Source organism: Neomonachus schauinslandi, chromosome 13 (genome assembly GCF_002201575.2).
Source record: "Neomonachus schauinslandi chromosome 13, ASM220157v2, whole genome shotgun sequence".
Classification (NCBI taxonomy): domain Eukaryota; kingdom Metazoa; phylum Chordata; class Mammalia; order Carnivora; family Phocidae; genus Neomonachus; species Neomonachus schauinslandi.
In genome coordinates this window covers 28,976,926-29,004,741 of record NC_058415.1, presented here as the reverse complement: position 1 = coordinate 29,004,741, position 27,816 = coordinate 28,976,926, and the positions used below count along the sequence as shown (strand labels likewise).

The following is a 27,816-nucleotide window of genomic DNA, read 5'->3' as shown; positions in this document are numbered from 1 at the left end:
CTGGGTGGCTCAGTTGGTTAAGCGACTGCCTTCGGCTCAGGTCATGATCCTGGAGTCCTGGGATCGAGTCCCGCATCGGGCTCCCTGCTCGGCAGGGAGTCTGCTTCTCCCTCTGACCCTCTTCCCTCTCATGCTCTCTGTCTCTCATTCTCTCTGTCTCAAATAAATAAATAAAATCTTTAAAAAAAAAAAAAAGAAAGTATTTTATAAAAAAATAAAAAAAAAATAAAAGAGCCGGGCATTTCTGGTTGCCCAGACTCAACTTATTTTAGCAGAGAACCTTCACCTTCAATAATAACTTCTCTGTGAAATATTTACAGAGAAAGAACTGAGGTTAGTGGCAAAGCTGTTGACTGTTACCCCCGAAACTGACGCTGGTCTGGTGCTCTTCTCATTGCCCCAGCAGCCCCATGGCCAAGGATTGCTGGTGCTCCCTGTTGAAACAGTCTTAAGCAAGTCTTTGGCAGGCTTTTTTGTTCCATTTTTCTACTGTGTAAATAAAGGTATTAGAAGAAATGCAGGCTTTTGAATACTGCCTAACCAGTTTCTGCTTGGTAACTTGCCCTGAGAGCCTCCGTGAATGCCAGCAAACAAATTAGATCCACAGTGTATTTGATATGCATATCTTCTCCCCAAACAAAATTTGAATTCCACAAACACAAATTGAGTCATTTTCCAAATGTTTGTATAGGAATGGAAGTTTTTATCCTATCCTTCTGTAACCAATACCATAAAACTTCTGAAGGTCTATGATGCATTTGTTGTACAATGTTAATCCAAAACAAAACTTTATTCTGACCAAATTTGTAGCTATCGAGAGATACCAAACTCATTTCCATTGATCAGTACAACATGTTTGTACCAACCAGATCTAAAAAATGTGTAAAGGAGTGCCATGCTGTAAAGATCTTAATTATAGTTGTAAACACAAGTGCAGCTGTTACAAATCTAGCAAAACCTCAGATTAAACAATTTAAAATTTACTGAAGATGACATTCCAGAGCCATTTTTCATAATATAAACACTCTGGGACATGCCTTTGAAATGAGTGGGATTGTCATTAATATTAATGCCACTGAATTCAAGGCTGGGAAGTCCTTTCTTTCCGAGCTTATTTTCACTGCTAATTTTGGAATAGAATATGCTTTTAACCTGAAGTATGGCATGTTTATTCACATCCTGAAAAAATTTGATTCTGTTGCTTTCGAATTGTAGGAATGCAAAAATACAGTATAAGTATTCTTTCTTTATGGTCTTTTAACTTAAATGAGTTTTTTAGAATTTGGCAAAAATTAGCTGTTAATGGAATCCAATTGCATTAGTCAATTAGAAGATAGTAAATAGTTGATATTTTAGAATCGTATCAGTTGGACAATTTAAAATGCTGTATTTAAGGAAAGAATTTTATTCTGTGATTTTGAGCATGTTTCTTGTGAACTTGTCTTTCAGTTAGGCTGTGGTAGGACAAGCTTTCAAAACCTGCACTATTCCAATTTGTTTTTCTCATTTTCCACTTAGTGTGATTACCAGTGAGGTATCAGTTAAGCAGTAGTATTTTCTAGAGCTACGTTCTGTGCTTTGATTTCTTATGAAATCTTGTATGATTTTTTGGGGTGTTTCTGGTCAAATTTAAGAGTATACAGGAGTCCACTGGAGGCGCTTTGAGTGGGTCAGATAGTTCTAGGAGTGGGTGTGATTGTTTTGTTTTTGTTTGCTTGTTTATTTGTGACCACATTTTATTTTAAAGATTTATTTATTTATTTATTTTTGAGAGAGAGAGAGCAGGAGCAGGGAGAGGGACAGAGGGAGAGACTATTTCAAGCAGACTCCCTGCTGAGCAAGGAGCCCAATTCAGGGCTTGATCCCACAACCCATGAGATCGTGACCTGAGCTGAAACCAAGAGTTAGATGCTTAACTGATTGAGCCACCAGGTGCCCCTGGTGACCGCATTTTAAAATTCCATTTACCTTTACTGAATTTCTCCAGTGGACTGTTGAGGAAGCATCTAAATTGGCTATTGCTAAACCATTTTTAGTCTTTGATTAAAAAGAGGCAACATTTATCAAAAGAAGGCAGTTGAGTCTCCCTTATTTACATTTGTTCTTTAATTTCTGTTAAACATTTTATGACCAGAAGAATTGAAGCCAACCATTGTCAAGTACTGTGTTGTAACCTAAAGTTAGTAACTGGAAGCACAGAGCTGATCAGAAGAACTGGCTTTTTCTATCAATATAGAAGACTGGTATACCACAATGAATGCTGTTGCTTTTGTCTCCCCCTTCTTTCTTTTTGCTTTCCTTTTTTTTTTTTTAATTTAAGAGGTTGTGGAGGTTTCTTGAATTCTTTCAGTGTTTACATAAAATTCTGTATTTTGAGAAGGAACTCTGAGCAGATACAAAAAGCCTCTTTCTGTTTAAAAACTTTTTTCAGTTATTGTAGGATTTTCCTTCATTATCATCCATTCTGTCCTTTCTCTGATATTATGTCTTCTTTTTGTTTCTCTTTCTAGGTTTATTCCCCGCTTTTGGTGGTGAACATCCTCTAGTATCTTCTTAAAAGGGTGTGTGGAAGGTGAGTTATTTTCTGGTCACTGTCTATTGAATGTGTCGTGATTCTAGTCACGCTTGTTTGATAGTTTGATGGATATAAAATTCCATGTTAGAAATAGTTTTCCTTCAGAATTGTGAAGGCATTGTTCCATTTCCTTCTACCTTCCAATGTTTTTACAATTTTATGAAGATGTGCCATGGTGTATTATAATGCTCTTTTCATCCATTGTGTTGAACCCTTTCAGTTTGGAGCCTCTTGTTCTAGGAAAATTTGTGTTCACTGTATCCTCTCTTCCGTTTTCTTTGGAGCCCCTTTATTTGGAATTTGACTTCCAGGACTGATATTCTTTACCTTCTTCCTGTTTTCCATCACATTGTGTTTTTGCTTTACCTTTGAGACATTTTTTTCAACTTTAAATTCTTTTCTGTTGAGTTTATTTCTAGTATTTTATGTTTAATTTCCAAGATCATTCTCTGCATGTTCATTTTGTTAATATTTTCTCATTTCATGGCTATAGTATTCTCTTCTCTGTACTATAAAGATACGAATGTTGGGGCGCCTGGGTGGCTCAGTCGTTAAGTGTCTGCCTTCAGCTCAGGTCATGATCCCGGGTGCTGGGATCGAGCCTCGCATCAGGCTCCCCGCTCTGCGGGAAGCCTGCTTCTCCCTCTTCTACTCCCCCTGCTTGTGTTCCCTCTCTCGCTGTGTCTCTCTCTGTCAAATAAATCAATAAAAAAAATCTTTAAAAAAAAAAAAAGATACGAATGTTACGACTTTTTGAAAAAGTTTTTAAAGTCTCTTCCTTTCCCCATGTGACTTCCATGTTGTTTTTTATCTGTGTATTTTTTAAATTTAAATTTAGTTAATTAACATATAGTGTATTATTAATAGCAGAGGTAGAGTTCAGTGATTCATCAGTCTTACATAATACCCAGTGTTCATTACATCATGTGCCTTCTTTTTTTTTTTTTTTAATATTTTTATTTATTTATTTGAGAGAGAGAGAGAATGAGAGAGAGCACATGAGAGGGAGGAGGGTCAGAGGGAGAAGCAGACCCCCTGCCGAGCAGGGAGCCCGATGCGGGACTCGATCCCAGGACTCCAGGATCATGACCTGAGCTGAAGGCAGTCGCTTAACCAACTGAGCCACCCAGGTGCCCCATCATGTGCCTTCTTAATGTCCATCACCCAGTTACCCTATCTCCTCCAACAACCCTCAGTTTGTTTCCTATGACGAAGGGTCTCTTACGGTTTGTCTCCCTCTCCAATTTTCTCTTGTTATATTTTCCCCTCCCTTCCCCTGTGATCCTCTGTTTTGTTTCTTAAATTCCACATATGAGTGAGATCATATGATAATTATCTTTCTCTGAATGACCTATTTCGCTTAGCATAATACCCTCTAGTTCCATCCATGTCATTGCAAATGGGAAGATTTCATTTGTTTTGATGACTGAGTAGTAGTCTGTTGTGTGTGTGTATATATATACATACCACATATTCTTTATCCATTCATCTGTCAATGGACATCTGGGCTCTTTCCATAGTTTCACTATGGTGGACATGGCTGCTATAAACATTGGGGTGGAGGTGCCCCTTCAGGTCACTACATTTGGATCTTTAGGGTAAATACCTAGTAGTGTAATTGCTGGGTCATAGGGTAGCTCTATTTTCAACTTTTTGAGGAACCTCCATGCTGTTTTCCAGAGTGGCTGCACCAGTTTGCATTCCCACCAACGGTGTAGGAGGGTTCCCCTTTCTCCGCATCCCTGCCAACATCTATTGTTTCCTGACTTGTTAATTTTAGCCATTCTGACTGGTGTGAGGTGATATCTCATTGTGGTATTGATGTTGAGTGATGTTGAGCATTTTTTTATGTGTCTGTTGGCCATTTGTGTGTCTTCTTTGGAGAAATGTCTGTTCATCTCTTTTGCCCATTTCTTGATTGGATAATTTGTTCTTTAAGTTTTGAGTATGATAAGTTCTTTATAGATTTTGGATACTAGCCCTTTATCTGCTAGGTCATTTGCAAATATCTTCTCTCATTCTGTCAGTTGTCTTTTGGTTTTGTCAACTGTTTGCTGTGCAAAAACTTTTTATCCTGATGAAGTCCCAATAGTTCATTTTTACCTTTGTTTCCCTTGCGTTTGGAGATGTGTCTAGCAAGAAGTTGCTGCAGCTGAGGTCACAGAGGTTGCTGCCTGTGTTCTCCTCTAGGATTTTGATGGATTGCTATCTCACGTTTAGATCTTTGATCCATTTTGAGTCTATTTTTGTGTATGGTGTAAGAAAATGGTCCAGTTTCATTCTTCTGCATGTGGCTGTCCAATTTTCCCAACACCATTTGTTGAAGAGACTGTCTTTTTTCCACTAGATATTCTTTCCTTCTTTATTAAAGATTAGTTGACCATAGACTTGAGGTCCATTTCTGGGCTCTCTATTCTGTTCCATTGATCCATGTGTCTGTTTTGGTGCCAGTACCATACTGTCTTGATGATTACAGCTTTGTAATAGAGCTTGAAGTCCGGCATTGTGATGCCCCCGGTTTTGGTTTTCTTTTTCAACATTCCTTTGGCTATTCGGGATCTTTTCTTTTTTTTTTTTTTTTTTTTTTTAAAGATTTTATTTATTTATTTGACACAGAGAGAGACAGCGAGAGCAGGAACACAAGCAGGGGGAGTGGGAGAGGGAGAAGCAGGCTTCCCGCCGAGCAGGGAGCCCGATGTGGGACTCGATCCCAGGACTCTGGGATCATGACCTGAGCCGAAGGCAGACGCTTAACGACTGAGCCACCCAGGCGCCCTATTCGGGATCTTTTCTGGTTCCATAGACATTTTAGGATTATTTGTTCCCAGCTCTGTGAAAAAAGTGGATGGTATTTTGATGGGGATTGCATTGAATGTGTAGATTGCTCTAGGTAGCATAGACATTTTAACAATATTTGTTCTTCCAATCTATGAGCATGGAAGGTTTTTCCATTTCTTTGTGTCTTCCTCAGTTTCTTTCATGAGTGTTCTATAGTTTTCTGAATACAGATTCTTTGCCTCTTTGGTTAGGTTTATTCCTAGGTATCTTACGGTTTTGGGTGCAATTGTAAATGGGATCAACTCCTAAATTTCTCTTTCTTCTGTCCCATTGTTAGTATATAGAAATGCAACTGATTTTTGTGCATTGATTTTGTATTCTGGCACTTTGCTGCATTCCTGTATGAGTTCTAGCAATTTTGGGGTGAGTCTTTTGGGTTTTCCACTTACAGTATCATGTCATCTGCAAAGAGTGAGAGTTTGACTTCTTCTTTGCCAGTTTGGATGCTTTTATTTCTTTTTGTTGTCTGATTACTAAGGCTAGGACTTCCAGTACTATGTTGAACAGCAGTGGTGAGATTGGACATCCCTGTCGTGTTCCTGACCTTAGGGGCAAAGCTCTTAGTTTTTCCCCATTGAGGATGATATTTGCTGTGGGCTTTTCGTAGATGGCTTTTATGATACTGTGGTATGTTCCTTCTATCCCTACACTGCATAGAGTTTTAATCAAGAAACGTTGCTGTACTTTATCATATGCTTTTTCTGCATCTATTGAAAGGATCATATGGTTCCTGTCCTTTCTTTTATTAATGTGGTATATTACATTGATTGGTTTGCGAATGTTGAACCACCCTTGCAGCCCAGGAATAAATCCTACTTGATCGTGGTGAATAATCCTTTTAATGTACTGTTGGATCCTATTGACTAGTATCTTGGTGAGAATTTCAACATCCGTGTTCATCAGGGATAATCGGTCTGTAATTCTTTTTGGTGGGGCCTTTGGTTTTGGGATCAAGGTGTAATGTGGGCCTCATAGAACGAATTTGGAAGATTTCCTTCTATTTCTGTTTTTTGAAACAGCTTCAGAAGAATAGGTATTAATTCTTCTTTAAATGTTTGGTAGAATTCCCTTGGGAAGCCATCTGGCCCTGGACTCTTGTTTGTGGGGAGACTTTTGATTACTGCTTCAATTTCCTTGCTGGTTATCGGTCTGTTCAGGTTTTCTGTTTCTTCCTGGTTCAGTACATCTCTAGGAATATATCCATTTTTTCCAGATTGCCTATTTTGTTGGCATATATTTGCTCATAATATTTTCTTATAATTGTCTGTATTTCTTCGGTGTTGGTTGTGATCTCTCCTCTTTCATTCATGATTTTATTTATTTGTGTCCTTTCTCTTTTTCATAAGTCTGGCTGAGGGTGTGTTGATCTTACTAATTCTTTGAAAGAACCAGCTCCTAGTTTCGTTGGTGTGTTCTACTGTTCTTTTGGTTTCTATTTCACTGATTTCTGTTCTAATCTTTATTAATTCTCTTCTCCTGCTGAGTTTAGGCTTTATTTGCCGTTCTTTCTCCTGCTCCTTTAGGTGTAAGGTTAGGTTGTGTATTTGAGACTTTTCTTGCATCTTGAGAAAGGCTTGTTTGCTGTATACTTCCCTCTTAGGATCGCCTTTGCTGCCTTCCAAAGGTTTTGAACACCTGTGTTTTCATTTTCATTTGTTTCTATGAATTCTTTTAATTCTACTTTAATTTCTTGGTTGACCCATTCATTCTTTACTAGGATGCTCTTTATTCTCCATGTATTTGAGTTCTTTCCAAATTCCCTCTTGTGATTGAGTTCTAGTTTCAATGCATTGTGGTCTGAAAATATGCAGGGAATGATCCCAGTCTTTTGGTACTGGTTGAGACCTGATTTGTGACCCAGGATGTGACCTATTCTGGAGAATGTTCCATGTGCACTTGAGAAGAATGTGTGTTCTGTTGCTTTAGGATGGAATGCTCTGAATATATATGTGAAATCCATCTGGTCCAGTGTGTCATTCAAAGTTCTTGTTTCCTTGTTGATCTTCTGCTTAGATGATCTGTCCATTGCTGTGAGTGGGGTGTTATAGTCCCCTCCTATTAATGTGTTATTATCAATGGGTTTCTTTAACTTTGTTATTAATTGTTTTTTTTTTATTTGGCTGCTCCCATGTTAGGGGCATAAATGTTTATAATTGTTAGCTCTTCTTTTTGGATAGACCCTTTAATTATGATATAGAGTCCTTTCTCATCTCTTGTTACAGTCTTTGGTTTAAACTCTAATTTGTTTGATAAAAGGATTGCTATCCCATCTTTCTTTTGATGTCCATTAGCATGATAAATGGTTTTCCACCCCCTCACTTTCAATCTGGAGGTGTCTTTGGGCCTAAAATGAGTCTCTTGCAGACAGCATATGGATGGGTCTTGCTTTTTTATCCGGTCTCATACCCTGTGTCTTTTGAATGGGGCATTTAGCCCACTTACGTTCAACTACTGAAAGATATGATTTTAGTGCCGTTTTATTACCTGTAAAGTCACTGTTTCTGTCTATTGTCTCTGTTCCTTTCTGGTCTTTGTTACTCTTCGGTTCTCTGTTCACTAACAGGACCCCCTTTATTTCTTGCAGGGCTGGTTTGGTGATCACAAATTCTTTTATTTTCTGTTTGTCCCGGAAGATTTTTATCGCTTTTTCTATTTTGAATTAGCAGTAATCGCTCCTTGGATAAAACTCATTGGCTATGATACTGCCACTGTGCAAAGCTGCTTTTTCTATTTTGAATGACAGCCTTGCTTTATAAAGTATTCTTGGCTGCATATTTTTCTCATTTACCACCCTGAATATATTATGCCAGTCCATTCTGGCATGCCAGGTCTCTGTGGATAGGTCTGCTGCTGTAAGCTACCCCTGTAGGTTACGGACCTCTTGTCCCAAGCCGCTTTCAGGATTTTCTCTTTGTCTCTGAGATTTGCGAGCTTCGCTATTATTATATGTCCATGTATTGACCTATGTTTATTGGTTTTGAGGGGGTTTCTCTGTGCCTTCTGGACTTGGATGCCTGTTTCCTTCCCCAGGTTAGGGAAATTCTCCACTGTAATTTACTCCAATATACCTTCTGCCCCTCTCTCTCTTTCTTCTTCTTCTGGGATCCCAATTATTCTAATATTGTTTCATCTTATGGTATCACTTATCTCCCGAACTCTCCCCTTGTGATCCAGTAGTTGTTTCTCTCTCTTTTTCTCAGCTTCTTTATTCGCCATCCTTTTGTCTCCTATATCACTAATTCTCTCTTCTGCCTCATTTATCCTAGCAGTTAGAGCCTCCATTTTTGATTGCATCTCATTAATAGCATTTTTTATTTTGACTTGATTAGATTTTAGTTCTTTTATGTCTCTAGAAAGGGATTCTCTAGTGTCTTCTATGCTTTTTTCAAGTCCAGCTAGTATCATTTATAATTGTTATTCTGAACTGTAGTTCTGACGTCTTAGTTATATCTATACTGATTAAGTCCCTGGCAGTCAGTACTGCCTCTTCTCTTTTTTGAGATTAGTTTTTTTGTCTTGTTACTCTGTCCAGAGAATACATGATGGAGAGAACAAAATACTAAAATCACAACAACGACTCCAGAGAAATACACACTAATCATATCAGAAGGGACCCAAAACTGGGGAAGAAAAAGAAAAATTGAGAAAAGAAAAGAGAGAATATAATCAGGTGAACAGAACAGAGCAATACACTGGATCCTCTGTGTATTTTGATCTGTTTGTTAGAAAACTAGATCCCAAAATTGTAAAGAAAGAAAAACTTACATATACGTACAAAAAGAAAATTAAATACAATAAAAGGATAGACTATAACTGTAAAAATGAAAATTAAAAGACAAAGAAGGGGCGCCTGGGTGGCTCAGTCATTAAGCGTCTGACTTTGGCTCAGGTCATGATTTCAGGGTCCTGGGATCGAGCCCCGCATCGGGCTCCCTGCTTGGCAGGAAGCCTGCTTTTCCCTCTCCCACTCCCCCTGCTTGTGTTCCCTCTCTCGCTGTGTCTCTCTCTGTCAAATAAATAAATAAAATCTTTAAAAAAAAAAAAATAAAAGACAAAGAAAAAAGAAAGGCTATAAACAGACAGCTGAATAGAACAGAGTGATACACTATGCCTTGGGTGTCTTTTGGTCTGTTAGAAGAAACTGTATTCCAAAACTGTAACGAAAGGAAAACTTACACATATGCACATGCATATATATATATATATATATATATATATATATATATATATATACACACACATACATGCACACATACAAAAACAAAAATACAATGAAGGGATGGCATAGTAACTGTAAAGATGAAAATTAAAAAAGACTTTAATAAAACAATACAGAATGTAATCAGACAGCTGAAGAGAACAGAATAATACTCTAGGTTCTGGGTGTATTTTGATCTGTTAGAACAAACTGCATCCCAAAATTGTAAAGAAAGAAAATCTTATATATATACAAAAACAAAACTAAATACAATGAAAGGATAGAACGTAACTGTAAAGGGGCGCTTGGGTTGCTCAGTCAGTTAGGTGTCTGCCTTTGGCTAGGGCCATGATCCCAGCGTCCTGGGATTGAGTCCTGCATCAGGCTTTCTGCTCAGCAGGGGGTCTGCTTCTACCTCTCCCTCTGCCTGTTGCCTCCCCTGCTTTTGCTCTTTCCGTCTCTCTCTCTCTGTCTGTCTCTCAAATAATCTTTTAAAAAAAAAAGAATATAACTATAAAGATGAAAATTTAAAAAGACTTAAAAAAAAAAAAAGAAGGGACACCTGGGTGGCTCAGATGGTTAAGTGTCTGCCTTCGGCTCAGGTTGTGATTACAGGGTCCTGGGATCGAGTCCCACATCAGGCTCCCCTGCTCAGTAGGTTGGTTGAAAAGCAAAGAGAAAATAATTAAAATTGAAAGACTACAGAATCGTGAGAAAAAACCCATGCATTCTATATAGTATTTCTCTCTTGCATTGGTGTTTTGCAGTTCTGTGTGATCAGTAAACTTGCTCTTACCCAGATGTTTTTGCTTATCTCCTGGGGGCAGGGGACTGTTGCGCTGATTTCTCAGGTGTCTTTGCCCCATGCAGAATTGCACCACCTCTGTGTGGGGTGGGAGGGGGGGCACCTAAGTAAGTGGCTGTGAATTACTGTATGTGGCTTTTGTTCCCTTGAAGGCTTTCTGCATCGTTTTTGAGGATGAGAATGAAAATGGCGGCCTCCCAATTTCTAGTCCTAGAGTTGAGAGCTTGCGCCCCCCACTCTTCAGTGAGCCCTCAGGAAAAGCAATCACTCCTGTTTCACTGGTCTCCATCCACACTCCTTGCTCACACAGCCTGTGATCGAGCCTTTTTATCTCAGGCATGTGACCCTGTCTTGGGTCTCCTAACCCTGCAGACTACTGTGGCAAGCCGCTTGTCCCGGGGGAAGAGGGGGGTTTCACCATGGTTCTGCCGCCTGGTGGGCCCCTGCTCGGATAGTGCCAGGGTTTGTGGTTTATGGCAACACCAGGCTGAAAGCCCACTCCTGGGCTCACTGATTACAGCCGCTTTTCCTGCTTCGATATCTGGGAACTCTGCTGCACTCAGGCACCCCCATTCTTTCTGTGAATGCAGGGATCCTGAGACTGCATTGTCCCACCTAGGATTCTGCCCCACTTCACCACCTGAGCGCCTTTTAGGCAGGGATGTCCTCCATTGGAGTAGACTTCTAAAAGTTCCGATTTTGCGCTCCGCTGTTATATCACTTTCTGGTTGCTGGTCTCCATCCCCTGTTTGCGGCACTATGGCTCTGCTCTCAGCTGTGTCTGTTGACTTGTAGTCCAGAGACCTCTTTTATCATCTCCAGAGAATAAACTACCTCTTTTTGGTCAGGTTGGGGCCTAGGCTGCCAGAGTTGGAATGAAGCTGTGGAGCTCTAACTGTATCTTAGATAGCCTTTAAACCAGTTGACTTTATTTTAGGTCTCCCTTCACATCTCCATTTCTAGATGTCCCAGATTTCTTCATTTCCTGATCCTGTTAGGAGTCCAGTGGTATAAAATGGGATGTAAAATGGGCTGGGTTTAGCTGTTTTCTCAGATTCTGGTTTCTCCGGTCTATTAAGTTAGTCACCATTGGTCTATCACTTTCTAGCTTGTTAAATTCTATTGCTGTTTTCTCCTTTTCTGTCCTCTTCATCCTTGTAAGTTTATGCCTTAAAAAAAAAAGGAAAAGTAATTTCCTTTATTTTCATCTTTGTACAGTTTCAGGGAGGAATGAAACCTATGTATGTTCAGTCTACCATCCTTATCTGGACATTCCTACAGCAAATACCCCCTCTTCCTTTTTTTTTTTTTCTTAAATGATTTAATTTTTAAAGTTTAAACCTTCATACACATTTTATCCCTTAAATGGCTAGCTGGTTATTCCAAACCGTTCTTTGAAAATTTTGATTCATATAGAACTAATAAATTGAGATTACCAGTAGTGACATTTCTACATGCAGCTGGGTTACCAGCATTGTGTTCCATTCTCTTTGCTGTAGGTCTGATAGATGGATGACAATATTAATTTGTTGAATGATCATTTATTAAATGGCTGGTGTGTGCATAGCTTTTCACCAGGCTCTACTGTGATAGTGAACTACTAAATAGGAACAGTGTAGACTGGAATACCAAAAAGACATGTTAAGGAAAGAATTCAAATAGTTTTCTATAACTTCTATAAATTCAGATTGCTGTGATATAGTAGCTGTAGACATACCAATGGAATTGTGAAGCAAACAGACCTCGATGATCTTTTTGAACAAAAGTATCAAGAAGACGATTAGTCTGAGTGATCAGTAGGATCCATAGATATATTTATCCTGTAGGTGTTTGGAGGTGAGATTCTGGGGCTTAGGACAGGTGACAGAGCTGAAGGCAAAGATGTATGGACTGTAGGTAGAAGCTCAAGTTAGGGAAGTAAATGGAATGGTCTTTGGGAAGTGAGGTGAAAGAGGCAGAACGTGGAGACCCGTGGAACACTGACATTTAAGGCTATTTGGAGGAAGAAGCAGCTTATAGCAGATAGAAGGAGTGCTCTGCAGCTTCTACCCTTGCAGAAAGATCAAGTAAAATGAGGCTCAACATGGAGAAGTGCCTGGGAATGCTATTTTTACTAAAAGATTTAGGAAATGAACATTTTTATATTAAAAAAAAATAAACACCTGCTGCTATCTCTTGGAGCATATTCACCCCAGTTACAGAAGCACTGATACATAGTGAGAGCAGATGGTTATCTTAACCTGAGTGATTATGATAATTGTAGAAAATTGACTGGATAAGGCCAGGGCTGGGAGAATTATGGGTTGGAGTGGAACTTGGGAAAATTAAAATATAGGAATATGGGGTTCTTTTACTAGGGTAGATGTTTGGTGATACGAATTAAGTGGATTGAAGTGTCAGATGTCTTCTATACTACAACTTTGATGATTCACTAGGAAGACTTCACATAATTCAGCATGTAGTTGTCCTCAAATTATGGTTTATTACAGGGAAAGGATACCAAGTAAAATCAGCAATGGGAAAAGGTGCATAGGATGAAGTCAGGAGAAAACCAGGCACAAGCTTCTAAGAGTCTTTTCCCTGTAGGGTCACACAGGACACATTTCCTCCAGCAGAACTGTGATAACGTGTAGTATGTCATCCATCAGAGAAGCTCATTAGAGAGAGAGTCAATGCCCAAAGTTTTTATTGGGGGCTGGTCACATAGTCTTCCTACCATCCTAGCAGGTACCAAATTCCAGACCCTCAGAAGGAAAGCAGGTGTTCAGCATAAATCACATTGTCTGTACAGTTTAGGTACTGTGAGTCCCTCTTAGTAGTTAGGGAGGTGGGAACTCTTCTAGTATCCAAGTTCCCAGAGTCTAGCCAAGTGCCAGTGTTTCAAACAGTCCTTTCTGAGGAGAGCAGTTTCAGGCCTGCTATGTTAACTCTTTTTTGCACAGTCATTTTAGGAGTTAAGCCATTTTTGAGGCTCAAAGTTAAGTTTTAATCTTGGTAAGTTGCTAAAGTGTCTGAAGACAGAGTTAAAGCCTTACACGGGTGTAAACTGGTGGTGTGGCGAGAGTAGGCAGAAGACTAAGCTTCTAGAAGATTATGAATTAAGGGTGAGAAATATATTCCATGGAATTTTGGAACTCATGATAAGAAAGCTGGTTAGTGAGTGGAGGATTGTGCTATGGACTGAATTTCGCCTGCCCCCCCCCCCCCCCCCCCATATGTTGAAGCCCTAACTCCCAAAGTGACTGTGTTTGGAGATAGGGCCTTTAAAGAGGTAATTAAGGTTAAATGAGGTCGTAAGGGTGGGGTCATAATCTGGTTTGGTGCAAGAATTGGTACCTTAAAAGAAGGGGAGGAGAGATCTCTTTCTCTGCATGCGCACAAATAAGAGGTCATGTGAGCATACAGAAAGATGGTGGCCATCCACAAGCCAGGAGGAGGAACCTCACCAGGAACCAAGTCATCCAGAACCTTGTTCATGGGCTTTCCAGCTTCTAAAACTAAGAAAATAAATTTGTGCTGAGTTACCCACACTGTATGGTTTTTTGTTATGGCAGCCTGAGCAGACTAAGGCAGCTTGGGATCAGACGAGGACTTCAGCTTTATCAGGGTGAACTCTTTGTGGAGCAAGAGAATATTAACATGGCACTGGGTTTCTGCTTTTGTTGGTTTTTTGGTGTTTTGTTGATTCTCTTTTTGTCTTTGCTTTTAGCTGACTCATCCGCATACCACCCTTTTTGAATTAGCACAAGTTATTAACCCAGGGTTCTAGATCTGTGCCATCCAGTACCATAGTCAATAGCCACATTTGATCATATAAATTTAAATTAGAATTAAATTAAATAAAATAAATTCATTTCTTCAGTTGCACCTGCCCCATTTCATGTGTTCAATAGCCACATGTGGCTAGTAGCTATCATAGTGGATGCCATAGATCTGGATAGAACATTACCATCATTGCACTGTCTTGCCAGGCAGCACTTTTCTAGACTGTTGCTTCACACCTCTCTCCTCTCTCCTTTATTTTCTGTCTCAGTGGTTCTGAACTTTTCCAGGTTCAGGGCATACTTATGAATACTAAAATTTTTGGTGGGCATCCTTAAAAGGTTTTAAAACAACACTAAGAAATGAACAACAGTTGCAGTGCAAATTCTGGTGAAGCATAATGTGTCAAGCAGAGCCTATAATAATATCTGCAATTATCATGCAATTCATTTGGTCACTCTTCTGCAGTATGTGCTATTAGAAGAGATGTTTTCTACCCTTACTGGGTTTGCTTATATATTTGTAGGACAAAGAACTTGGATAAGCACACATTTGTTCTCTGACACGTGCTTTCCTGTTTTATTCTCCTGGAGGTGGTAAGTACAGATGCTTTAAAAGGAAGCATCAATAACCAGGCTGCTTTGCTGAGCATTGATTAGTCTGAGGGATCATAGGCCAAGGGGAGGTCAGTGAAAGCTGCAAACAATCTGGCATTATTCAGAACAGATTGTTTCATGAGATAATAAGTATAATAGTGGTTAGAAGGGTCATAATTCTCCCTGATACCCATCCCACCCGTCCATGTCATATGTAGGAACTGTTCTCAAGAATCTTCAAAACAGCCCTGTGAGGTAGGTATTATTTCATTGCCGAAGCCAAGTGAAGGCAACACTCAGAAATTTCATCTGATTTGCCATGGGTCACCGAGCTAGTAAATAGAGATTCTGGATTCAAACCTTTCCGTTGGTCTTCACAGCTCGTGTTTTTTCCACCATAATGCAGCTGGGCTTGGCCAGTGGCCCCATCTCCCCACGGGCGGGAATAGGCCTCTCAAAGCTGTGTTCAGTGTGAAAGGGGTTCTTTGTAAATTCCGTACACACTTAAGGTAAAGACTGAATGACCTGGAAGGGGATATTTTTCCTTTTATTTTAAGGGATTATTCTTATTTTTATTTTAATTATGTTGACAATGCAGAAAAAAAATTTTTTTAAAGGAAAAATCACTCATAATACCAGCACTTATTTTGGAACATTTAAAGACTTTTCCTGTGCTTATACAGACGTATTTTTACAAAAAATGTTATGTATCATATGTATTTGTCTGCAACTTCCTCATTTAACTTAAGAATTTAGGATGAACGTTATCTCCAAGTCAGTCAGGTATAGTCTTTGTGCAGTTAACTGCTGTGTTACTTTAAAAATGTATTTTGTTTTTTAAATGGTTATTGTTATACCCACTTTAAGGACTCTTTTCCCCATTTTAGCATCTAGGTCTGTTTTTTTCTTTGTGTGGTGTTACTAAGAAACAGTTGCAAGACAGGAACAAAGTCAAACTTGGTGGCACTCAACACCAAATAATTCCAGATGTTTGCTTTTCCCTGCATATAGAAAGAACTCAGTCTGATGCTGTGTTTGGTCTTCTCATTCTCCCCTGTCTTTATTTCTCTTCCTTTCATTTAATTTTAACCTCAATACCAGACTTGTTTTGTGCAGTCCTTGGCCTGCTGTTGTGCTGTCTTTGCCACCGGCCCCCCCTCTGGCCCCCAGTCGCTGCTGTGTTTCTTGGCAGGGAACAGAAATGATGGTGGTCCTCTACATTGACTCGGGAGTACCCCAAGTCAGCAGTAATACTTGGCATAACAAGTACCAGGGTGGGATAACCACACATCCCTGGCCTGGGATTTAAAAGTTGTTAGTTGTCCTGTGAGCTGTGGTTTAGCGATCGACTGAAGCAGGAGATTGAATTTATTTCTTACAGGCTTCTTTTTCTTGGTCATCATCTGATATTATTGCCTCGTTATTATTTATTTTATTCCCTTTTATTATCTTTGGCTCAGATTTTCCTTTTAGTCATTTTTCTTTGATCATTTTTTCTTATCTTCTTTCTGCTTCTGATTCTTCAGACTTCTTCCCTTTTTTAAATTAGTCTTATGCTAATCAGATTTTCCTTCGGAATCTAATCTGATTTTTCATTGGATGGGTATAGGGAGGGTGAGGTGAGGAAGGTGGTGGTAAATAGGCCACCTGCTACGTGTTTAATATAAAACAAGATTTTAAGGAACCTAATTCCTTTTTGATTCCATGTATTTGGAAGACCATAGAATCAGCTAGACACTAATATGTGGCTTATGTGTGCAGTCCTACAAAAAGAAGCCTGGTAAGTCCCTACTTCCTAGGAGATCAGGACACATCGTAGGAGATGTAAGGAAAATATGTCAGCAAAGGTAAACCAACATGACAGAAAGAAACTGTCCTATTGGACACATACATTGTGAATGGATGATAGAGAAAAATGGGAAAACTTTCAGAAGCAGATGAGTTTTCGGCATACAGAGGTGTTTTACATCAGTGATAAATAGAGCTATCCTGTTAACTTTTATTCGAAGGAAGGTTAAATATTGACTAAGGGATAGAACCTGTTCTGGGGCTTGGGAAATAAGGTTTTGTATTCGGAAGACAATTAAACGTGGCTGACAACTTCAGTATTGAATTGGATAACTTTTTACTAAAATGTGGTCTGTGGATATTTATTATATCTAGCAATAGAATAGTTGTTAAATGAAGCACTTAAAGAGATGTACAGATGAATCAGATAGAATTTCTTAAAATAACGTATTTTTCATCTTTGGGGAAATCCTAGTTGGAACTGGAAAAATCCCAAGTTTTATTATCACTCATTACAAATTATAGGGATTTTGATATTGTCCAGCAAAAAATTCAGTAGATTTTAGGAACTAGTTATTAGTTGACCTCAGTTCTGCACATTTTTGTTGTTTTGTAAGAGTACCCTTAAGGTTCAAATCACGTTAGAAGTAGGGTAAATAGTATGTGCCTGTGAGGTCAGACTGAAACTATAGTTTTTCCTGTCAGCACTTGAGTAGAAAAAAACTAGTTTAAGAACTTGACTACAGTTTAGAATCTTACACAAAGCCACATATACTATGGTACTTTTAAAGCCTGGAACCAAAATGTAGAATCATTTTGTTTTATAGCACTTAAAACTACATCTGATATTACTCTGTGTCTGTGCTGTCTTGATACAGCTTTTGGATTGCATTAGTGGTACAAGAATGACTCTTGTATTTAAGTGTAACATACGTTGCTTGACTGCACAGGTGGTATCAGTTTTGAATCTACTAAGTAAAAGAAAACTAGAACAACAATGATTTTGCCAGTTCGTTTTTACTGATTTTTATTTATTTTGGATGACTATAGTCTTTGTAAAGGTGGCAGACTGAACCTGGAAACTAGAGCCAAGAACAGAGTGGGTGGGCGCCCCTCCTGTTCTACCACACGTCTGCTAATTTTTCCCAGGAGAACTAGTGCAAGACTGCTCCCTAACATAACTACTGTCATGATTAGCCCTCCTCCCCACCTTGTTTCTTCAATTAAATGTCCACAGGTCAATTAAACCCTCTGTAGTTCTTTTTTTTTTTTAATTTTTAAAAAATTTAGTATTTATTTGACACAGAGAGAGAGAGAGACAGCGAGATAGGGAACACAAGCAGGGGCAGAGGGAGAGGGAGAAGCAGGCTTCCTGTGGAGCAGGGAGCCCAATGTGGGGCTCAATCCCAGGACCCTGGGACCATGACTGGAGCCGAAGTCAGACACTTAACGACTGAGCCACCCAGGCGCCTCAACCCTCCGTAGTTCTTACATCCCATTTGTCCATGGCCCAGTCCTTTTTTCTCATCCTTCCTCGATTATGTCATCCATTTCCATGGCTTTAATTACCTTCTGTGTGTTGATGGTTCCCACATCTATGTCTTTAGCTCAGATCTGTCTCCTAAGCCTTCATACTCATATAGCCTATTGCTTATTGGACATTTTCGAGTGGATGCTCCAAGTATCTTGTACTCATCATGCCCTAAATTGAATTCATCTTTCTATCCAAGTAAGTCCTTAGTTCTCTGTTCCCTCCTTTAGTACACGATGGTACTGTGCACCTCGTTCACTAATCAGAAACCTGAGCACCATCCTGTTTCCTCCCTATTCCTTTTTTGCTATGTTCAGACAGACAGTAAATGTCATACACTCTACTTCTTAAGTGTCTCTCATATCTAGGAACTTTTCTCCATTCTTTCATGCCACTTGACTGGGCCTCAGGTAACTAGAAGACAGTCTTCCTCTCTCCCCTTCTAGCCCATTTTCTATACTGCTTCTCTATGATATTTCTAAAACACAAATCTGATTATATCACTTTGGTGCTAAAAATTCTTCAGTGGCTTCCTGTTGCTCTTACAGGAAAGTCCAAGGTCCTGACCACATCTTATAAGGTCCTTTCAGTTCATCTGTTGCTTGCCTGAGCAAGGTGACAGCCTTAGTTAGATTTACTTTTATAGCCTGAAGTCCCCCTAACACCATTCATGACACTTTCTTTTCTTATGAGAAGCAAGAAATTTTTACTATGGTCTGTTGTCCCTTAGTAAGCCCCTGTCAGATCTGTGCACCCCTCTTCCTACACATCCATCATACATAGTGCAGCAGGTAGTTGTAATGGTTGGCAGCTTCCTCTGAGAAGTCTCCATCTAGAAGTTATGCTTGATGTTGTTTTAATATTTTTATGACAAACTATAGAGAGCCTGTCTATTGATCCTGGCCCAGACAAAGTAATGGAGATGATTAGATGCCACCACAGCCTGTCATTTTGGGTTAATAAATAGAACAGGTAATAAAAGGGGTCCTTGGGTGGCTCAATTGGTTAAACATCTGCCTTCGGCTCAGGTCATGATCCCAGGGTCCTGGGATCGAGCCCCCCGTCGAGCTCCCTGCTCAGTGGAGAGCCTGCTTCTCCCTCTCCCACTGCCCCCTGCTCATGCTCATTCTTGCTCTCTCTCTCTCAAATAAATAAATAAAATCTTAAAAAAATAAAGAACAGGTAATAAAAGAGTTAACCATCTGTTCCTTTTTTTTTTTTTTTTTGAGATTTTATTTATTTGACAGAGAGATAGAGCCAGAGAGAACAAGCAGGGGGAGTGCCTTTTTTTTTTTTAGATTTTATTTATTTATTTATTTGACAGAGAGATAGAGCCAGAGAGCACAAGCAGGGCGTGGGGAGGAGGAATGACAGAGGGAGAAGGAGAAGCTGACTCCCTGCTGAGCAGGGAGCCTGATGTGGGGCTCAATCCCAGGACCCTGGGCTCATGACCTGAGCTGAAGGCAGACACTTAACCGACTGAGCCACCTAGGTGCCCCCCATCTGCTCCTTTTGAAGCAGTTTTCCAAATAGGCCAACAGAGGTTGGCTATAGGATATGGACATTATTTCTTCCCTAAGAGAATGGGATTCCTGAGCGTCTTGGGAAGAGAAGAAGGAAGGAAGGAACAAAGGAAGGAATGTCACCAGTAGAAATATAAAAATGGTGAGGTCAGAATACAGAAGTATTGGGGTGCCTGGGTGGCTCAGTCAGTTGAGCATCTGACTCTTGGTTTCGGCTCAGGTCATGATCTCGTGGGTCATGGGATGGAGCCCCATGTTGGGCTCCATGCTCAGTGGGGAGTCTCCTTGAAGGTTCTCTCCCTCTGCTCCTCCCCAACTTTTGTGCGTGCACATATGCGCATGTTCTTTCTCTCTCTAAAATAAATAAATCTTTAAAAAAATACAAAAGCATTAATAGAGTAATCTTTCAGCTGGTCTCTATTTCTAGATACCCTAAAATGTTTGTTTTCACTATTGACAAAGAGCCTGGTGATGGGTATTAAAGAGGGCACGTACCGAATGGAGCACTGGGTGTTATACGCAAACAATGAATCATGGAACACTACATCAAAAACTAATGATGTAATGTATGGTGATTAACATAACATAATAAAAAAAAAAAAAAAAAAAAAGAAAAGTCAACTGTGGGCCTCTCCCAGAGAAGGGAGTAATCCCTGATTTTGGCAAGATTCTAAAACAATGCATTATGTCTTATTAGTCTATGCTTTGTCTAAAGACAGGTCCTCTTGCCTCAGTTTTTTACAAATGCTCTTCCCTCTGCTTGGAACATTCTACCTGCTGTTCACTTAATGAACCTTTGCATATGGTTCAGGTCTCTTTCCCTATAAACCTTCCTTGACACCCTAAGTCTGGGTTAAGTGCTCTGCTGAATCCCCTGTACCATAGAATGCTTCTTATACTGCAGCTTTAGTTTATGTTTTAAGTTCAGTGAGTATAACTAATTTTATCATTTGAAATGAAGGGGGTTTCAGGAGTGTTTTCAAGAGGATTGAGTCATGAGACATTTCTCCACTCCTGAAACCACTAAAGCCATGAATTTTCTTTGAACCTAATTACAATTTTGAAATATTTGTAATATAGCATACCTTAAGATATTCTGTGAATGAGAGGGGCCTGCCATAGTCCAGTTGTGAATGTCTTGAATGTGAATGCCAGTGTTCATATTTGATATTTTTTATTTTGGTATATATTCCACCTGTCAAGCCAGCCCAGTCTCGTCCTAACACAGGATGTGTGCTTATTTGGCTATCTTAATATACCCTGCATTTTCTTTCTGTCTTAACACCCAAATTCTGCCTAAAACTTCTTAGCCTCTTTAACAGTTAGGCTCTACCTCCCCTTCTGATAGATTTCATCAACCATGTATTTTTCTTAAGGCATTGTTGTCTGGAACTGTTGCTTCTGAGAGTACTTTTATTTCTATGCTCAGGAGAATTTAATATGCCTGAAATAGTATAATCCACAAAGGCTATGTAATTTCCTAATTTATACTTTGCTAAAACCCTATTGAAAAATTCAAGTGAATTACCTTTGAATAAGGAAAAAAAATGTCTTAACAAAGGACTATGGATTTGATATAGTATGTAAAGGAGCCATGAAAAAAGTACAGTTCTTTCACATGTGATGTTTTTTTTTCACTTACTCTACCAAAGTCATCTTTGTCATCCAAAAGACATCTGGCTCATTGTTATTTTTCTGGAAATGAAGCCTCCTCATATGTGAAAATCAGTGTATTTCTATCCTTATGTCATTTTAAACTGGAATTAATATAGAGGGGTTTTAATATACAGCAGACTTGATATTTTCAGATTTAGCTTGTGCAGTTTTGACTGTTTGCAATTGATCTAAAAAATCGATGACATACACTGAATTGTGGTTTTCCTGAAACTCATATTTGAGTAATAGGTACTATGAGTCAGGTTTGGGGGCATGAGGCATTGACATAGTCAGTAAGCCTACCTCAGCCCTCAGAACCTGCTCTCAGGGCAGCTTTGCTATCTACCCATCATCAGAGCTTATACCTTAGTTCTCATGAAGTAATAAAGCATTTTTTCATGGTTTCATAAAGAAAGCCAATTGCTAGTCCTACTGATGAAAAAGAAGAGAAAACCTTACGATCTAAGAAAATGCTGGTTCTTGGTGTGAACAGTAAAGTTTTGGATAAATTAAAGACTATGATGTCTAATTAAATTGTAGTTGTGAACTAAAATGTGAATGAGTCCATGAAAGTCATCAAGTTGGTGAACCTGTTTCGGTGAGTACCTCCCAGTGTGAATATTGCTCAAGTGAATGAGAAAATGTAGAAGTTGGGTAGATGATTAGTTTGTACTATGAGAATATGAAGAATTCATTATTCTTTATGGAAATATTCTGTAGAAGGTCAGGTTTGGATAACAGATATGAAATATCCAGTATCGAAGGCATTTGTCAGTTCCTAAAATAAGCTTTAGTGTGAGTCTAGTTTTATTTCGTAATTTTTAGACATGATTTTCTTTGTGTAACACAAAGTTAATGTGAAGCATCAACCAATCATAGTGCTAGGGACAAGTTTCCTCTTGCATTCTAGAAGGTGAAGGTGTTATAGACAGGAAATGTGGTCCACACAGATGACAAAGATAGAGACCAAAACGGTGATGAGGAATATGAATAAGCTGTGTGTGGTGTTCATAACTCCAGTGAGGTAGTCTAATATTAGGGGTTGCTAAGTGACATGTTCATCACTTGTGATGTAGTAGTGAAGTGGAGCTTTAAGAACGCCTGAGCAGGAAATTTCTCACTAGCCTCATGTAAAGAAATTTATAAAAAGCTAGAAAGGGGAAAAATAGTTACTAAGTATTCTTTAAAAAAGTGTCTACCACTTTTTTGAATCTCCTTCAAGCTTTTCACATTTTGGTTGAAAACTTTCTCCTTTGTCTTTTTCTGCTGCCTGTTTTGTTCCTGATATTATTGCTGATGGCCACCACAAGGTCAGAAGGACCTCACTGCAAGTTTATAACATTCTCTTTCACATATTTCATCTTGGGTGCAGCTATGAGGCATGAATAGCCTTATAAAGCATTGTCATTCATCATTTAGAATCACTTTGGTACCTCTTAGTTCAGTGAATGGATGCTCCATCTTTCTGTAATAGTGATGTTATATAACATTGAGTAGATTTTGATGGCAGAATTTTATATGACTTGGCTTTTATTTATTGAGACTAAATTTACAAAGATCACTGTTTTAACCATTTTGACGCGTATAATTCATTAGCATTAAGTGCACTCACGTTGTGCAACCATTACCACTACCTAATTCCAGAACATTTTCACTGTCCCCAAAAAGAAACCCCTTACCCAGTAAGCAGTCATTCCCCATTCCCCCCTTAACCTCTTCCTCACCCCAGCCCCTTGGCAACCACTAATCTGCTTGTGTCCCTATGGATTTGCCTTTCCTGATATTTTGTATAAATGGAATCATGCTGTATATGGCTTTTTGTGGCTGAATTCTTTCACTCATCATGTTTTCAAGGTTCACCCATATTGTGGCATATGTCAGTTTTTCATTCCTTTTAAAGGCTGAATAATACTCCATTGTATAGATATGCCATATTTTATCCATTCATCAGTTGATGGATATTTGGGTTGCTTCTACTTTTTGGCTGTTATGAATAATGTTGCTGTGAACATACGTGCACAAGTTTTTGTTTGGATACTTGTTTTCATTTTTCTTGGGTTTGTATCTAGGAGTAGCATTTCTGGATTGTATGGTAATTCTATGATTAACTTTTTGAGGAACTGCTAAACTTTTCCACAGTGGCTACACAAAAGTTTTGAATTCTGTGAAGTTTTTAGTTTTTATTAAGTCCAGTTTCTTTTTTTTCTTTTGTTACCTGTAAGTTTGATGTTAGAAAAAATCATTTGCCAAATCCATTGTTACGAAGCTTTTCCCCTGTTTTCTTCTAAGAGTTATATAGTTTTTGCCATTATGCTAAGGTTTTGATCCATTTTGAGTTAATTTTGTGTGTAGTACAAGGTTAGAGTACATTAATTTTGAAATCTTTTAAAAAAACACATTTACAGCTATAAATGCTTTAATTACCTCCCACTTCTTTTGATTATGGAACTATTCTATTTCTTCTTGGAGTTTTGTTAGTTTTTGCTTTATGTGATTTGATACTATATTATTTGGTATATACACATTTTAAGTTATTATAGCAATATAGCAATTATAAGCAATTCACCAGTTTGTGAATTGACTTTTATCATTATTGAGTAATGATTTTGCTGTAAAGCTGATTTTATTTTATTTATTTATTTTTTAAATTTTATTTTATTTTATTATGTGATGTTAGTCACCATACAGTACATCATTGTGTTTTTTTTAAATATTTTATTTATTTATTTGACAGAGAGAGACAAAGCTAGAGAGGGAACACAAGCAGGGGGAGAGGGAGAGGCAGGCTTCCTGTGGAGCAGGGAGCCCGACCTGGGGCTCGACCCCAGGACTCTGGGATCATGACCGGAGCTGAAGGCAGACGCCCAGCGACTGAGCCACCCAGGCGCCCCCATCATTAGTTTTGATGTAGTGTTCCATGATTCATTGTTTTCATATAATACCCAGTGTAAAGCTGATTTTAAATAGAAATAGTTACACCAGCTTTCTTTTTGTTAATGTTTGTAGCCATATTCGGCATTTCTTTATCCTTAAGTTTTAATTGTCACTCAGATACTAACACTGTATGTTTGAGTTTAAAAAATTCAATCCAATCATCTTTTTTTTAAACTAGATCCTTAGTGTATTTATATTTAATGTGACTGGTGATACAGTTGGATTTAAGTCTGCCTTTTATTCTTTTTTTCTTTTAGCTCCAACTATTCTGTATTTCATTTTCTTTCCTTTCTTGCATTCTTTTGATGATTTTAACAAAATCATTCTATAGTTTATTTCTATTAGTTTCAAAATTACATACTCTGTTCTTTTTAATGGTTAGCCTAGAAATTGCAAGATACATATTTAATGTACAAAAGTCTACCTTTCCTCTTCTCTGGGACAGTATAAAGACTTTATAACAGTTTATGTGCTTTTGCTGTTGTCGGTTTTTTACATTTTATACATAATTGCTTTTTTCTTTGTTCTTTGTTACTTCTGCCTTCCATCTTCCTCCTGGGATAATTTTTTCTTCTACCTAAAGAACATTCCTCAGATTTTTCTTTGCTGGTTTGCTGGTAAACTCTCCCACTTTTTAAAATCTACCTGATAATGTTCTTATTGCATCTTTATCCTTAAAAAATATTTTTGCTGGGTATAGAATTCTGGGTTACCAGTTTCATCTGGAACATTGAGACTGTGCCTGCTTTTAGGCTTTCCTCTGTGCCTTTAGTTTTCTGCAGTTTTACTATATATTTTGTTTCTGAGGAGTGTGTTTGGTACCATTCCCCAGAGAATGCTCTTGGACTGATGGAATGCTCCAGTTACCCACCTGGTAGTTGGCTTAATAACCTTTTATTAGCTCCTTTCTCTTCCCTCTGTCACCTCCACTTCCCTAACAGTGTTTACCTTCCAAATAAATGATCTCTACTCAAATCGTTTTCTCAAGGTCAGCTTCTGGGGAACACAAAATAAGGCATTTATCTTTCTGGAGGTTAATTAGGCTTCTAAGATCTGTGGATTAATGTGCATATTGGTGACAAAAAGATAAACTTGGAAGATGTTTGGTTTTCTTAATGGCAAAAGATTTGGAAACTTTTGGATCAAGATAAAGCATACATGATCCTAGACAGAAGTATAGGCTTCTCAGTTGCCCGAGTTTCTCGTATGGTGTATCTACCATGCATGAGAAACCCCTTTAGCAGTTCTCATGAAGTTTTATACGTTTTTGATCATCCCTCCACCCTTTGCTTGAGTGTTATTGTTCTGGAACCCAGTAATATGCCTGCCCACTCAGGCAGTAGGAATAACTGATGCACAGCAATCCCCAGACATTCTTCAGAATTTGCTGCAAGATTAGATATACACGAAGACCAGTTTTCTGGGAGCAGTCTCTTAGCAAGCCTAAACTTTAGGCATGTTTAAGTTCTATTCTGAAATCCGTGTGCTACATTTAAGGTTAAAATAAAAAAAAAATGTTTTTTAATTTGAAAAAATGATAGAGAATTCATGAGTATTGGGGTTTTTTTTATTTTTTATTTTTTTAAGATTTTATTCATTTGAGAGAGAGAGCACGAGCAGGGGGAGTGGCAGGCAGAGGGAGAAGCAAGCTCCCCACTGAGCAAGGAGCCCGATGCGGGGCTCTATCCCAGGACCGTGGGATCATGACCTGGGCCCAAGGCAGACGCTTAACCCACTGAGCCACCCAGGTGTCCCTGAATACTGGGGTTTATGTGAATTTTGTGGAGAGGAATGACTTATGAATTTTAGTATGATCATAATTTTTAACTTACTGGTGTTAATGCATGGAATTATTATTCACCTCTAAAAGACAACTACCTTTTTATAGAGTGCTGTCTTTATAGTATCCTCAGGGTTTGGTTGTGTAGTTTTTAGGTTCCCACTCCAACCCAGTGGATATGCAGACACTTAGTGATTGTATGAAAACCATACTTCACTGTCAGGAGACAGATAGATAGTGCTGTATATAAGAATTATATATGCATCTGAGCATTTACCTCACCAGATATTTTAAAGGTTCAGAAAATTAAAAAAAGAAGCAGTACCTGTGAGAAACTGTAGAAGACACACTAATAATATATATAAAGGAGAAACCATAGATTGAAATGAAACTTAGATGAAATGAAACTCTTAGAAAACAGAAAACAGTGAAGGGAAGTATAATTGGAAATAAGAAAAAGAGTGAAATGCTATAGAACTAATCAGAAACACGAGATGTAAATACTCAACAAACTGTACTCAAGATGGAAAAGCAAAGGAAAAGTGTCATGGCAAGAACTTGGTAATGCAGGATTATCAGGGACCAGACTTTTTTTTTTTTTTTTTAAAGATTTTATTTATTCATTCGAGACACAGGGATACAAAGAGAAGAGAGCATGAGCAGGGGGAGAGGCAGAGGAAAAAGCAGGCTCCCCGCTGAGCCAGGAGCCGGACGTGGGGCTTGATCCCAGGACCCTGGGATCATGACCTGAGCCGAAGGCAGATGCTTAACCATCTGAGCCACCCGGGCGCCCCAGGGACCAGACTTAAACACATTGAATCCATGTGCTAAGTGCTGTAACTATTACCTATGATGAGGACATGTAAAAGGATATTATGGGAAACACAATCATAAATACAGTATATGTATGAAATTACAACTTGCCGTTGGAGTTTATATCAGTGCATACTAAGATTAAATCACTGCCTTGAAATGATCCAGTTCTTTTCAAATACATGGACAGATAAAATACATCAACATTTATAACTAAGGTCTCTGGAACAAATAGTTGTTACACCAGCCATAGCAAGTTGAATTTTCTTCTATATATGGTCTTAGCAAAGACAGATTATCTTATATAAAAAAGACATGATCAACGTGGACAATGAAATTATAAACAAAACACTACTTTACAAGTTGTACTTTCTTGCTGAAGCATTAGTCTATGTTTTAGAGGAAGTTCAGAATGTTTTTAGAAAAGATGAAACAATTTCTTATCCCACTTGTTAATATTAAATGCCAAGCATTTTACTTTTCTGTCTGATATCCCTTTTCTAATACATAGATTATTAGGAATTTGGGACAGTAGTCTGCAGCTGAGAATTAAAATTTCAGAGCTCTTAAGAGAAATTGTGCATTGAACATGGGTGAATGGGGGAAACTTATCAGCTGGAAAAACTAATTTTACTGCTACATAGCAATAGAAAAAATATCGACTCAAACCCTTATTTTGGAGACCTATCTTGAATTTTTATACAAGGAGAACAGAAATAAATTCTTATTCAGGAAAAAAAGCATATTGCAGATCTGTGGCTCTTATTTATAGCTGTCTCCTTTTTTGTTGTTGACAAAAAAGAAAAATTTCTAGTTTAACTCCTTGAAGGCAATTTGAATGATTTCCATTTTGGAAATCATAACAATTTCATATTAAATAGTGGATGGTGAGGTAGTCAGATGGAAGTATTCAGTTCATCCAGCATCATCAGATTGGTTTGACAAATGGAATTCTTTTAAACTGTGTGGAAAACATTTTGCTCCCTTTCTCCTTTGGCAGAGGCAGACATTGTGGTT

General features: G+C 38.5%; 1 protein-coding gene across 1 annotated transcript in view; it reads left to right on the top strand.

Annotated features, from left to right (window-relative positions):
• The window catches only part of FANCC (FA complementation group C), a 281,479-nt gene that overhangs the window by 17,801 nt on the left and 235,862 nt on the right, over positions 1-27,816 (top strand). Inside the window, exon 2 of the mRNA XM_044920602.1 lies at positions 2,511-2,572. The gene's annotated coding sequence lies outside the window, so the exon portion shown is untranslated. The remainder of the gene's footprint in view (positions 1-2,510; positions 2,573-27,816) is intronic.